The 15,603-nt window shown below is 41.6% G+C and overlaps 1 non-coding gene across 1 annotated transcript; it reads left to right on the top strand.

Moving 5' to 3' along the window:
- The first annotated feature begins 7,341 nt into the window (after positions 1-7,341).
- Positions 7,342-7,448, top strand: LOC118481408. The gene has a single exon (XR_004865615.1). It is a non-coding gene; the product is annotated as a small nucleolar RNA R71 (small nucleolar RNA).
- The last annotated feature ends 8,155 nt before the right edge of the window (positions 7,449-15,603 follow it).

Here is a 15,603-nt window from a genome sequence, read left to right on the forward strand (position 1 = left end):
CTGTGCTTGTCGCTCAGGGGTGTAGGAATACGCTTAAGCATCTTACTAACTTCTAGTGACACATAGCTAGTATCGGCACCCGAATCAAATAAGACTGTAACATAAAAGTCGTCGAGAAGGAACTTACCCGTCACCACGTTGGGATCATTCCTTGCTTCACCTTGACCAATCACGAACACTCGTCCCCTAGCACCATTGTTGTTGTTGTTCCCATTGTTACCATTCCCCTGATTGTTGTTGTTGTTCTGATTCAGTTGGGGACAATCTTTCTTGAAGTGGCCTTCAGCTCCACACTGAAAGCACCCTTTGTTGTTACCCTGCTGCTGTCGCTGGTTCTGCTGAGGTTGCTGACGATTCTGATTGGCGGGGTATGCGCTCCTGCAATCCTTTGCAACATGACCAGGCTTGTTGCACCGATGACAGTTGCCCCTGGTGCATGGCCCACTGTGGTGTAGGTTGCAACGATTGCATTTGGGGTGATTTCCTTTGTACCCACCATGACTTTGACCACCAGATGACTGCTGACTGGGGCTCTTGTGATCATCCGTCTTTCTCTGCTGAGACTGAGTTTGCACCGAAGTTGAACCCCTGCTTGAAGTTCCATCCCATTTCCGTTTATCCCCACTAGAAGCACCAGAAGTAGTTGCAGCACCTATACGCTTCGGTAACTTGTTCTGCTCCACCGCCTGATCAGTGAGACGGTGAGCCAACTGTACAACCTGCTGGATAGTGGTCAAGTTTGCTGAAGTCACATGACTTTGGATCTCTGGCACCAGGCCCTTGAGATAGAGTTCAATTCGCTTATACGGAGGATCCACCATAGTAGGACACAACAAGGCTAGCTCATGCGATCTCTTAGTGTATGCCTCAATCTCTGACCCCGTCATCTTGAGATTGTAGAACTCATCTTCCAGCTTGTGAATGTCGTCACGACTGCAGTATTCCTCCCTGATCATTTCCTTGAAGTTTTCCCATGGGGTGGCGTTGGCAGCAACCAACCCCAGCATCTGCACTTGAGCATTCCACCACGTGAGGGCCAAACCCTCGAGAGTACCAGTAGCATACTTCACCCTGCGCGCTTCAGGGCATTCACACATTTCGAACACAGATTCCAGTTTCTCAAACCAGTGTAGGAGACCTACTGCTCCTTCAGTTCCGCTAAAAGTTGTGGGTCGACAGTCCATAAAGGTCTTAAAAGTACACACCGGTGCCTGAGCATATTGACCTAAGGTAGGTGAAAGAAAGACAGAGTTTAACACAAAGGTTGGTTCACGAGAGTAGGATCCAAATGATCCTAGAACAATTTCGGACTGCAGGATATACCTCCTGCGTTTGCAGCTGCAAGCGCTGCGGCAACTCGTTCGTTGATCAAAGCCGTCAACTGGGCTTGTGTCATGTTAACGCGTCCAGACATGTTTCTTCATAATAAGAGTAATACGTGTGAGAGAGGTTCGCGAAAGTACGATAGTAGGACAGAGTAAGCACACACGTGTTCAAACAACAGTAGTTATACTAATCAAGCATACCATGAGCAATGTACTACGTAACTAACAAGTAGGCAATATACACATATCATATTACCTAGAATGTCGAGCCTTGCATGCGGAGTGAAGTGTCGTTGTGGACCGTTGAGCACTAAACCGTTTATAGTCTGGTTTTAACAAAAAAAAACGTTTCTCCTTTATTAAAACCAAGTTCACTATAACCAATGGCTCTGATACCAATCTGCCACACCCCCAAAATCCCACCTGCGGAGTACTACCGCTTGGAGGCATGACTGACCAGGATCCAGCCACCAATCATACTGAACAAGCATATAAACAGTTGTAATAGTTTAACCAATACGATTGGTGTTTCAAAACAAACAAGTTAAGTTGCAAGCGGAAGCATAAGTTTAAAGTTATAACATAAGTTCAAAAGTTTCAAGTTTAACATAGCACGTAGCAATCCGTGTCCCATAACGACCCTCCTCCATGCAAGCTCCAGCTCAGTACCTATGGTCCTGCAAAGCATGTAGTAACGAGTCAACAACTAGTTGAGTGAGTTCACGGTTGGGTGTTCGTTTTAGTTGTTTCAAAAACAGTTTTCCTTTAACTGGCATCCTGCCGTGGGGGTTACCCCAAAGTTTAAAAACGTGACATGTTCATTCCCAGTTACTCCGGCATTCCAGCCGTGGGGGCTACCCCATGTTAGTTATCAGGCATTTCGGCCGTGGGGGCTACCCCATGCGTACACTAGACTCGTTACCATATCGACTGCTGACTGTAGTCATGTTTATGTGCCCTGAAAAACATCAATGTCTATCATCATTGACGTGCCCCAGATCCATTAGTTCACGCCCGTCCTCTGCGGCACGGTGTGAGGCTTGTCAGACCTAAATAGCGCTATCTAACTAATGACCCGCTCGCCATTGGCCCGGCGATTAGTCGATACAAAAAGGAGGGACTTCGTGATAGAGTTTTAGTCTAGTACGTTTATCCGTCCATCCGGACGAGGAATCACATTCCTGAACCACTGACGTCCTACCCAAGGAGGACGAGGAATCCACGTTCCTTAACCCCGTTCCCAACCCAGGGAATCCCATGCTTTGTAGAGGGTGTGAACTCACCTTGGTTTGCTCGGCAGTTAATCACAGAAAGTCAATCAAGTCGCAAGTAGTCAATAACGTCCTAACACGGATATCACTTATAATCAGTTTCGAACCAAGCAGTGCACGTACAAGTAGCAGTTACGGCATACAGTTTCTATCATGGCAGTTTAACAACAGTGCACAGTATCACATTTGACAGTTATATACAAACCCAAGGTCCAAGTGTGAGGCCCAAACAGTTGGGCTCGTGATAACAGGCCCAAACAACACGTATAGAAGCACAGAAGTTGCTAAGTCCGGCCCACTAACCTAGGTCCAAAAGTGTGGTCTCGAGTCGCAACCGGACTCGCAAGCATGGTCTCGAGTCATGCTGTGTGTGCTGATCTCAGGTGGTTGCGAGTCGCAACCGGTGTCGCAACCATGGTTTCGGCTTGTCATGCTGAGGTCTCGAGTCGCAACGGGACTCGTAACCTGTGGTCTCGGCTTGTCCTGATATGGTTGCGAGTCGCAACCGCGTGGTCTCGAGTGGTCACGCTGTGGTTGCGAGTCGCAACTGGGTGATTGCGAGTCGGTATGCTGTCATTTTCACGTTCAGTGTTGATGCAGATGTAGTCAGCTTAATGGTACAATGTAATCAGGCCCAAATCAGGAAACAACCAATAGAATTTCACTAACAAGTTTTCCTAATCAGGTTATTAGTCAAAATGGATCAAAATCACAAGGGTTTTCACATCTTCAACCAATATTCAAATTGTTCTTCAAACATTCAAGCATATTCATCACATATTCAACCTTTGTTCAAGCAAAATTATGAACTATCATTCACTACCATGCATCCTATCATGACAAACATATTCATTAGCCGATTTGTTTAGTATAAACACCCAACTTTTCGGATCCAAATCCAAGTGCAACCGATATCATCATTCACCTTTTTAACATACAATGAACCTATTCTCCACATCAAGTATTTATGCATAGTTCAACACATAACAAGAACATTCATGAACCGATTTCTTTTCAAAACATCATGCATAACTCAATCAACTACCATATTATCACATAATCTCATCATACAAACACAACATGAACATATTAACACTAAGCATTCAACCATAATCATCAAGAAACACTAACCGGTTGATGGGTTTCGAGGGTGTGTGTGGAGCTTCCAACCGGGTGTGTGTGTGAGCCGATCCAAGGTCCAAATCCGAGAATGAGGAGTGTGTTTATGTTCTAGAGTTCTAGTGAGAGAGAAGATAGGAGAGTGTGTGTGTGTTCTTGTTCAACAAATGGCAAGGTTTAACTAAGGTGTGGTGTATATACTAGCTCCAAGTGTTGCACCCTTGATGGGTTTGTAATTTGGTTAAGAGATTTACGGCCCAAATGGCCCAACCGGCCAAAGGTTCTCGGCCCAAGGCCCATTCGGTCACTATTCACTCGAGACCTCACGGTCTCGAGTCGGGTTCTTTGTTTTCGGGTTGGGTTCTCGGTTCACTTATAACACGTATAAATATATACAATGCACACATAACAAGCACATATCACGTAAAAAGGTTCACGTTTATCATTAAGTTTAATCAGTTAATTAATCACATAACGTACAAGTAGGCTACATCAAGACACAACGAAAGGTTCTAGATTTCGAGTTGTCACACTTACGCCTTCCATAGGCTTGCCAAGCAATCAATCCTCCTCCTTTTTTAACTTTATACCTTTGTAAATATCAAGAGGACTTTTTGGGTGAAGGGTTAGGCTTGGGCTAAAGGTGGGTGGTTGGGTTAGTGGTTAGTAAAAGGGTGAAAAGCGTAAAAAGCGTCGGTTTTAGTAACACAATTTTTTAGTGACTTTTTATTTTGAAGTATTTCTCCAAACAAGCTTTTGTTTGTATAGCTTTGTTTGTTTTTAACTTCATCATCATATTTTTTTTTAGTCACATAAAAGAACGAGCTTGCAAAAAACCGAGCTTGTTACTAAAATAAGGGGTGAAAAATAAAAAGGGTTTTTGGTGGGTAAAAAGGGTTTAGGGTAAAGAAACGAAAGGTTTAGGCTTAAAGGGGTTAACTAGGGGGATTTTGGGTAGGTGGTAAAAAAAAATGAAAAATGATGGTGTAGAAAGAAAAATGGTTAGTCCTAATGCCTCCATCATTTACTTACTTGGGTTTAAGTTGGTAAGGACCGGGAATGAATCGTCGTGGCAAGTTCTAGAGTTGTAAGAACCAAGCGGCTATTCACACAAGAAACGAAAAATGAGCATTTAGTCTAAAGATGTAAATTTGTATGCTCAATAAAGGCTCAAAACTCACTTTTGTGGGAATGGGTTTTTAATGTGATCAAGTATATATAATCAAATTTTAACTAGACTTGTTATGCCGTTTCATAATTTTCTTATGTTGGTTCTTGTTATCACGACGCTCTCGGTTGTAAATTTTATAAAAATATAACCTTATTAATCTTGTGATTCCTAACTTAAACTTTAGACAAGTAAAAAAAAATGAAAAAATTTTTGTAAAAAAATTTGGGGTGTTTAGCGGTTCCAATAGAGTTTTGTGTAAGGCTTGTTGTTAGGACTTGCAAAATTTCAAAGTGTTAGCTTCCCCCCCTCCCCCACACTTAAATTACACATTGTCCTCAATGTGTCCTAAAAATAAATTTTTAGGTTGATTGGATGTGTAATGTGGTGTTAAAAAGCAAAGATTTATGTTACTGGCAGTCTGGACACGGCCCCGTGGTGACCGGACACGGCCCCGTGGTCAGGTGCCAGTAACAGAAATTAAAGAAATGAGACAGAAGCCTGGACACGGGGGCGTGTCTGGTGAACACGGCCCGTGTCCAGTTACCTGAACTGGGCGTTTTTCTGCAGGTGGCTCAGCACGGGGCCGTGTTGGTTGGGCACGGCCCGTGTTGAGCCTTCTGTGATGGAGATTTGTGTCGGGTTGCTCTGTTCTTTGTGCATGGGGCCATTTTTCTCGTTCCCCTTTTCATCCATTACCACCATGAGTGTGTTTTATTCCTGCAAATTAAAACTAAAAGATTAAACTAAACTAAGGATAGTTCCGCGGAATGCCTCCGTGGTGCGCCACGTTTATAAGGGTCCTTGGCTAGACCCAATGCGAGGTTATATGTTTTCTGAGTGGGATGCTTGGCGTCCCATGTTACACCGTCGGAGAGCAGCATCCAAGCTCGAATCAATAACCTTCATGTAGTTGACCGGGTCGTCGTCCTCTATTATTTTCCCGACTCCGAATTTTACTTCATCACCCCCGTATCTCAAAGTGAGCGTTCCGTCATTCATATCTACCACCGCCTGGGCGGTGGCAAGAAAGGGTCTTCCTAGTATGAGGGGGACCTCAGTGTCTTCTTCCATATCTAGTATGACAAAGTCGGCTGGATAGACGAATCTGCTTACCTTTACCAAAACGTTTTCGATGACACCTTGTGGAAATTTGACAGAGCGATCAGCGAGTTGTATGCTCATTTTTGTGGGGCTCGTGGTTCCCAAGCCGAGTCTTTTAAACATAGATGAGGGCATGAGGTTAATGCTAGCCCCAAGGTTAGCTAGAGCATTACGAACGGGGGATTCCCCTATTGAACAGGGAATCGTGAAGCTTCCGGGATCGATTTTCTTTTGAGGAAGTTTATTGAGTACGAGTGCAGAGCATTCTTCGCCTAAATTGACTAATTGCAAATTTTCAATTTTCTTTTTATGCGTAAGGAAGTCCCTCATGAATTTAGAGTATTTGGGCATTTGGGTTAGGACCTCGATAAAAAGAATATAGACATGCAATTGCTTTAATAGACTTTCGAATTTTGCGAATTGCTCATTGGTCTTTTGACGAATTAACCTTCCGGGGTACGGAACGCGAGGAGCTTTGGTAAGCTCTGGTGATGGAGGGGAGTTCTTCTCCTGCAGAGGTGTGGGTACTGTTTCTTCGGTTGGTGGCGGCGCTTCTGCAGGCCCTACGGTGCGGTTTCGTAGTGTGAAGAGGTGAACTTGCGCTTTTGGGTTTGTTTCGGTATTACTAGGTAATGCGCCTTGCGGTCTCTCGGCAAAATTTTGAGCTATTTGATTTAATTGTTTTTCTATGTTTTGAATACTAGCTTGGTGATTTCTAAAATTTGATTCTAATTGTAGAAATCTTTCCGAGTTTTTCTTTTCAGTGTCGGAGATGAGGCGAGATACAGTATCTTCAAGCCTTTCTCTTCCACTTTGTTGTTGAGTGAAATTTTGTGACTCATTTCTTGGTTGTTGAAAGTTTGTTCGTTGGATTTGTTGGTTACTACTATTGCCAGGTTCTCTCCAACCAAGGTTTGGGTGGTTTCGCCATCCTTGGTTGTAAGTTCCCGTTGGGTGACCCGACGGCCTAGGTCTATTATCAATGTAGTTTACCATTTCTTGTTGATCGTCCGTTTCTTTCATACAACTCCAATTTTCATGTAACCCACCACACCCTTCACAAGCCATAACCGAGACTGTTTTTGTCATTTCCAATTTTTTTATTTTCGAAGAAAGGGCCTCGATTTGGGCTTGTAAAGAAGTGCTTTCATCGACCTTATGGGCGCCTGGGGTAATAGATTTATTCCCCCGGGGGGTGTGCCATTGAAAATTGGTTTGAGCAATTTCCTCAATTTGATTATATATTTCGTGCGGGCGTCGATTACCTAAAAGTCCCCCGGAGCTAGAATCAAGTGCCTGCCTTGTGTGTGGCAACAATCCATTATAGAAAGTGGATACTTGTTGCCATATCGCAAGGCCGTGATGCGGACACTTGCGTAATAACTCCTTGAACCTTTCCCAAGTTTCATATAAGGATTCCCCGTCCTCTTGTGAATATGTATTAATTTCAGTCATTAATTTAGCAGTTTTAGCGGGAGGGAAATACTTATATAGAAATTTTTGGGCTAGTTCATCCCAGGTGTTTACCGATCCAGCTGGGAGGGCGTTGAGCCAAGCTTTTGCTCGGTCTTTCAGTGAGAAAGGAAACATACGGAGGCGGATGGCGTCATTTGATGCCCCGTTGATCCGAAAGGTATCACATATTTCTAGGAAATTGGTGATATGTAGATGGGGATCCTCGTCCACAAGCCCGTGGAAGGTTGCGGAGTTTTGGAGCATTTGTATCAAATGCGGCCGAAGTTCGAAGTTATTAGCTTCGACATTCGGAGCATTGATAGCGGCGCCTAGGTTACCTACGGTAGGTCGTAGATAATCCATGAGGGTACGTTGGTCCGCCATTGGAGGTGGATCACCCGAAACCTTCTCTTGGTTTTTAGCTTTTAATCTTTTTCTGAGAAAGCGTTCGGGTTCTTCTAGAGGTTCCTTTATGTCCTTATTAGAACTGGAGCTCATACACTATGTAAGATTGGCGTCGGGTTCCAAGTCCTGCAATAAAAACAGAAAAGAATGCTGGTCAGAAGGTTTACCACGGCCCCGTGTTCAGCGAACACGGCCCGTGGTCGGAGTTACAGTTAATGTTTTCCAGATCCCAGTTACTGGAAGTTGGACACGGCCCCGTGTTGCACCGACACGGCCCCGTGGTCAGCCTTCTGTAACCTGGAAAACTAAAAACTGCCAGTAACGATGCTGGGCACGGCCCGTGTCCGACCAGGCACGACCCGTGCTGAGCTCTGCAGAAGCTGAAAAACTAAGAAAATCCTAAAAATTAAAAAGAAAAATAAAAAATATGATTAGGCCGTTGATTCCTAACTTTCTTAAAATCCTTGTGTCCCCGGCAACGGCGCCAAAAACTTGATGTGCGTGAAGTGTGTTATATTTTTAATGTATATTTTAAGCCCTTTTACACTTTTAGCCAAGTTTTAAATTTATAAAACACGATATTTACTAACACTAAACACACATATGGGCAAGTGCACCCATCTTGGACGTAGTATAGTGTTGGTAAGATACCGAGGTCGTCCAAGGACACAAGAGCTTTTAGTACCGGTTTATCCTCAATGTCTAATCAAATCAAAAAGTGAGAAAAATGTTTTTAAACTAGGAAAATAAAAACTAACTAAATGCTGAAAAATAAAATAAAATAAAAACAGATAGACAAGATGAATCACTTGGATCCGACTCGTGTATTAGTATAACCTTTGATTATTTTCGCACTTTTGCACTTGTTTAAGAGATTATCTTAGTTATTGTAGTAGGCCCCTCTTTTGAAGGCGACGTTACCCTCAACCCAGTAGTTTGAGTCAGCAAGGATACAATCCTAAAGGGTCGGATTATTGGAAGATAATGAATTAAGTTATTAATGCAAATTATGGTAGGCCCCGCTTTTGGCGGTGACGTTACCCTCGGCTAAGTAGTCTGAGTCAGCAGGGATACAGTCCTAAATAGCCGGGTTATAGTATTAATAGTAGTTAACTTATGAGGGGGTCAAAGAGTTTGGATCCCCGCCATCCAATACCTATGGGCATTGAAGGAGATCCTACTAAATTTGACCCAGGTCCCAAGCAGGAGATCCTATAACATTTGATTTAAACTTAGGTTTATTCAAAAACATTGTTTTGTACATTTTCTATGGGGTTGAGTAACTTCTAGTTATTCACCATACATGACATTTGTTTTCACATGGACATTATTACATAGTCTAAGTAGATGATTTCCTACTTGCTATGCATTTCATTAGTTATACATGATACAGTTACACACATGACATTATACATGGTTTATACATAAACATTTTGACATTTAACATGACATTATGGTTGGTTATTGATAAGTGACTTATGTAACGGGGCTATGTGTTATATGATAAAAGCATGGTGGATACGCCGCTGGTACTTCCTATATATAAGTGCTTTTATTGTATTATACATCGTTGCGTTATATAAATCACTTGGGCAAGACATGAAACATTTCATACATAAACATGACATTGTTTTACAAATTACATATTTTATACAAATTCACTTCTACTTGGTTATTAATTTAACCATGCATTATCATTTTATCATCATTTGATTTTCATTGATTTTCACATGGTTTTACAAAGGAAAACATTTTTAAAAGGTTCATGACTACATTTTATTAAACATTTCTTTCAAATACAAGTCATGAATCTGCATAAACAAAACCTATGTATCTCACAGGCATTTTTATGATGACGTACCTATTTTTACATGTGTTTCAGGTGCTAATGCATGATGATGCTTGTGCTTCACTTAGGCGGACTCGGGCCTTAGTGACTTAAAAGACAGTTATTATGTTAGTTTAGTTTGAACTCAAAGACAATGTAACTTTAAATTTTAATAATACAAAACTTTATTTGCCATGGTTGTTGAAACAATAATTCTGTCGCCACTCACCTCCCCGACGTTTCCCCCACGGTTTGTTGTTTTACGCGGCCGGGGTGTGACACTGTGTTCTGGTTCAGTTGGTCGCTTACTGCTATGCTTACTTTTATTATCTGCTTCATTAACAGTTTGGATAATAAATGGCATTGCATCTATGATTCCTTGTGCCACTATGTGTTGGATGGCACTATTATCCACTTGGTTTCCATGGTTATTGTTGTTCGGATTCTCATTATTCAGATTATCGTTATTCGGATGGTTATCACTCTGGTTTTCATTGTTCAGGTTTTCCTGGTTCACATCGTTGTCCATCTGAATTTTAAACATTTACCACTCATTAATATCACAAAATAATATTTAATATAGTCAATTACATGACACGCACTTTGGTCAAAAGCGTCGATCATTGCGACGTTACTCTCTTCATATAATATGCATCTATTACAAACCAGTACTAAAATTAAAATTACAAAACCGACTGAAATTTAAAGTTACACTACTAGTAATAGGCATCCGTAGTTTTTTTTTCATATACATACTGATGTGCGTGAAGTGTGTTATATTTTTAATGTATATTTTAAGCCCTTTTACACTTTTAGCCAAGTTTTAAATTTATAAAACACGATATTTACTAACACTAAACACACATATGGGCAAGTGCACCCATCGTGGACGTAGTATAGTGTTGGTAAGATACCGAGGTCGTCCAAGGACACAAGAGCTTTTAGTACCGGTTTATCCTCAACGTCTAATCAAATCAAAAAGTGAGAAAAATGTTTTTAAACTAGGAAAATAAAAACTAACTAAATGCTTAAAAATAAAATAAAATAAAAACAGATAGACAAGATGAATCATTTGGATCCGACTCGTGTATTAGTATAACCTTTGATTATTTTCGCACTTTTGCACTTGTTTAAGAGACTATCTTAGTTATTGTAGTAGGCCCCTCTTTTGAAGGCGACATTACCCTCAACCCAGTAGTTTGAGTCAGCAAGGATACAATCCTAAAGGGTCGGATTATTGGAAGATAATGAATTAAGTTATTAATGCAAATTATGGTAGGCCCCGCTTTTGGCGGTGACGTTACCCTCGGCTAAGTAGTCTGAGTCAGCAGGGATACAGTCCTAAATAGCCGGGTTATAGTATTAATAGTAGTTAACTTATGAGGGGGTCAAAGAGTTTGGATCCCTGCCATCCAATACCTATGGGCATTGAAGGAGATCCTACTAAATTTGACCCAGGTCCTAAGCAGGACCTCTAAACGCTGAACAAGGGCAAGACCCTTACCAAACCGTTCCCTTAACCCCCGACCAGGTAGCCAACATACCTCCATATAGACCGTGGAGATATGAATGATGAAAATCTTTTATTTTATATAGACAGTAAAATAATGTCAAGACACCACGGACAAACGATAAGGAAAGATCACCTTCAACATAAGCAACTAGTTATTAAAGTCATTAATACAAAACCAAATAAAAAGTGCAAAAGATTAAAAATAAAAAGTATTATACTAAACACTTGTCTTCACCAAGTGATGTAAGAGACTTAGGCAAACATGGCCTTGATTGTCAAGAACTCTTACTATCAATCTTGGATCCCGAGACGACTCACACACTCTACGATGGACAATGGATGATGGTGGTGGATGATGGTGTTATGGTGGTGGTGGGTGGTGGATGAAGTGTGAGAGAGGTGGTGTGCCAAGGGATGAGATGGAATGAAACCAAGCACTCCTATTTATAGGCTGAACAGAAGGCTGGGCACGGCCCTGTGTCCGCTGGACACGCCCCCGTGCCCGTCTGACACTCTCTCTCCTCATTAATTGTAATTCGCAATTACAATTAATGCGCCTGCTGTACTTTCGCCACGCCCCCGTGCTCACTGGACACGGCCCCGTGGTGGGCAATAGAAGCTTCTACAAGTTTGTCTTTTATGCTGCTTCTTGGACACGGCCCCGTGCTGGCTGAGCACGGGGCGTGTTCAGGCTTCTGTTTTCTCTTCTTTGCTTTGGAGGATGCCGTTGAGGGTCTGGGCAGTCTACTTTTATTCCTTTCCTTGTATTTATGCTAGAATCAGTTGTATTTTTACTTCTTTTGTGAATTTGAGCTCATTTCATCCTGAAAATACAAAAGGAAGACAAAAACATTCTTTTTCCAACATTAGTACTTAAAAAGGGTTAGTTTTATGCCTTAATTGATGTGATTTCTATGTTGCATATTACACACATCACATACACACATATTTTATTATTATATTATATTATTATTATTATAACCTTTCTCCACCATCACTTTTACGGATATGGATTCACCCAGAAATCCATATTGCGCTCGTCGTACTTCTAGACGAGTCGCTCTCCTACCTGTCTCATCCTTTCACTATTCTCTAAAATTTCCTCACCAAATGTCCTAAGTTCTTGTACGTTTTCTGACTCATTGGGGTGCAGGTTCTAGGACTGGGTTCAGAATCTGGGGTGCGGGTTCCTGGTACGGAGGTGTAGGGGCCTGGTATGGGTAAGGATTTTCTAGAATCTCCCTAATGAATACATCATTATCGTAATAGGGATCTAGAGGGTCTAACCCTGGGTAGGCTCCTAGGTTCTGCATGGGCATGTCTTCGTGTATCGGGTAACGTTGCACATAGTCCCTATTGTCGTCCCACCATGGGTCGTAATTTGGGTCTAAGGGATTTGGTGCGGGTACCCTAGGTATTTCTTCCGGATTGAAATCATGCATTTCTACTTGATTTTTAGGGTTTTCTATCTCCATCGGTTGGTCAGGAATTGGTGGCTGTGGTTGGGGTGCTAACATTTGCTCCAGGTTAGGGTCAGCTACAGTCGTTGCTAATATGTAGATGTTGGCTATACCCCTATTAAACATATCCTGGGCATAGGCATCGGTTTCTCTTTTGGCTGCGGCTAGTGCTCTCTGTTCTTGTAACTTTTTCGTACGCTTTCTACGCTTATGTGCTCCCCTACTGAACCATCCCCTCTTTTCTGAGGAAATGGCTCTTCAGATTGAGCCTTAAATACGAATATTCCTTCTTCCGTACCAGCAGAGTACCCCGAGAGGGCATGCTGAGAAGAGGCACCTTCGCTTCTAGGCGAACCAGACAATTGACGATACGCGTCAGATGGGCCTTGGTCGCTCATACTGTAAACTAACAAATAGTCAAATAACACATAACAAGAAAATACAATTATGCACGTATACCTGTAATTTATTTCCTAACAAATTTTGAATTTTGGTGTCAGCAGAACACTTCTGTGGCTGAATCAGTGGCTTACTCTGATACCACCTTCTGTCGCAACCCCTGTCCCCCTATACAATTACGGGAACGGGCGGCCGCGACCAGTTTCGGTGGTATCTGGTATTGTCTAATTTTGGCAGTGGAAATTTCATCAGGACCGTAGTTACGAAATATTGTTATCAGAGTAAAATACCACATTTTCATAATATTCAACACATGGGATAAAACCCAAGTTTTAACTATACACAATTCCATAGGAATAAATCCTATTTTTATTTAATAAAAACATATATTTCTTTTAGGTAACTTTATTGCCACTTTTCCAAGCCTTCAGTGCCGTCCAGCTGGCTTCTATTTGGCTTTCACATTTTGTTACCTGAAACGCGTTTAAAAATATTTTGTCAGTGGGAAATACTGGTGAGTGAATCCCAGTTCAATCAAGTTTTAATAAAGCCCATTGTACAGTGTTGAGGGCGGTCTCGCAATTACATTTGTTTCCAAGTCATACCAATTACCACCCACGGTACTGTCAGACCCGACTTGTGGAAATGTTACCCCTCGCAAGGCAGTAACAAATTTTGTATACAAAACCCCAACATACCGACCATAATTGTATCCTTACAAATACTCAATAACTGTTTAATATATAACTAATTGTGTGAGGTTTTGTAAAAACAATTTGCAAAAAAGAGATTACTCACATTGTTGTCTTAGGTTTTCAGTAAGGATTTCCTGGGAATAATCTATACATTACACAAATGCACACGTGTTAGTATAATAACCCATTTTAACATTAGTAATACCCTCCCCGAGACGGCATTCCAGCGACTACGTCAGGCAGAACCACGACAGCCGTTACGGAACCCTAGATCAATCGGTCAGAGTATCTAATACGTATCCAGGGGTTATAATACTTACAACGGAGCAGAACCTTGTTATTTAGGGGGGGTATTAGACCCGAGTATAGTGTATACTACTTGAAATTTAGAGAAAGAAAGAAAGATTTGAGCGAATTCGACTGAAGGCCCGAGCTCCAGCTTTATAGGGGCTGAGTTCGGGTTTCTCGCGGCCCGCGTAGACCTTAAGGCTCGTCTTACGTGGCCAACGTAATAGGGGGTCTAGGGTTGTAGCTGATCCGGGTCACGTATAGGTTCAACACGTTGATGACATGTGTCGGCACCGGGTGCTGCCTCGTTTCCGATCTCTTGCGGCCCGCGTAGGCCGTAGCCGAAGGCTACGCGCCCCGTGACAGATTTTAAATTTTTTTTTATTTTTTTAATGCTAGATCATAATTCGGGCTCGGTTTTCACATACGGGGTCTTTTTAGGTACATATTAGGATATTTTAAAATATATTGGGGTGTCGAAAATATTTCTAGGGTGTCGGTTTAATTTAGGGTTGTTATACGTGCTTTTATTTCTGTTGGAGAAATTGAGTTTCTCAATTTATCAGAAAGGCCCCTCAGCTTTATTTATGATGAAAATTGAATTTCTCAATTTTATCATAAAGGTCCCTCAACTTTGAACAAGATCTCATTATCCATCAATACTTGTCCCTAGCCAATCAAAGCTTGAAACCCGTTTTTATTTGTTTCTGATTATTACTTTCGCTCGTATAAATTACCACTTAGCAATACAAACCCGTTTGGTTAGTAGTAAATTGGTAATTTTTTTTAAATGGCAAAAGACAGTAAAATCAAGATTGATAAGTTCGATGGAATTGATTATAGATTTTTGAAAATGCAAATTGAAGATTTATTGTATCAGAAAAGTTTGCGTTTGCCTATGTTGGGTGAACAACCAGATGACATGTATGATGAAGAATGGAAGTTGTTGGATAGACAAGCTTTGGGTGTGGTTTGGCTTTCTTTGGCAAAGAGTGTTGCATACAACATTGTTAATGAAACAACCACATATGGTGTATTGAAAGCTTTGTCCAACATGTATGAAAAACCATCCGCTTCAAACAAAGTATTCCTCATCCGACAATTGGATAACACCAAGATGAAGGAAGGCATGTCGGTTACCGCTCACATAAATGAGTTTAACTCGATTATCTCTCGTTTAGCCTCGGTTGAAATGAAGTTTGAAGATAAAGTACAAGCGCTACTCCTTTTATCATCATTGCTCGACAGTTGGTCAGGCACAGTCACAACTGTTAGTAGTGCATCTAGCACTACCAAACTCACTTTCAATAGTATTCGTGACTTGATAGTAAACGAAGATATCAGACGGAGAAGCAATGGTGAGACTTCTAATTCTAGTTCTTTATTGCATACAGAAAGTAGAGGAAGAAGAAACGACAGAGGTCATAGTCGAGGCAGGTCCAAGTCCAGAACGAGTGGACAGTCAACGAACAGAAAAGACGTTGAACACTGGAATTGCAAAGAAAAAGGTCACTATAGAAGCCAATGTACAAAACTCGCTTCAAAGAAAGAAGTAAACAGTGTATCCTTGGAA

This window comes from Helianthus annuus, chromosome 8 (genome assembly GCF_002127325.2).
Source record: "Helianthus annuus cultivar XRQ/B chromosome 8, HanXRQr2.0-SUNRISE, whole genome shotgun sequence".
In the NCBI taxonomy this organism is placed as follows: domain Eukaryota; kingdom Viridiplantae; phylum Streptophyta; class Magnoliopsida; order Asterales; family Asteraceae; genus Helianthus; species Helianthus annuus.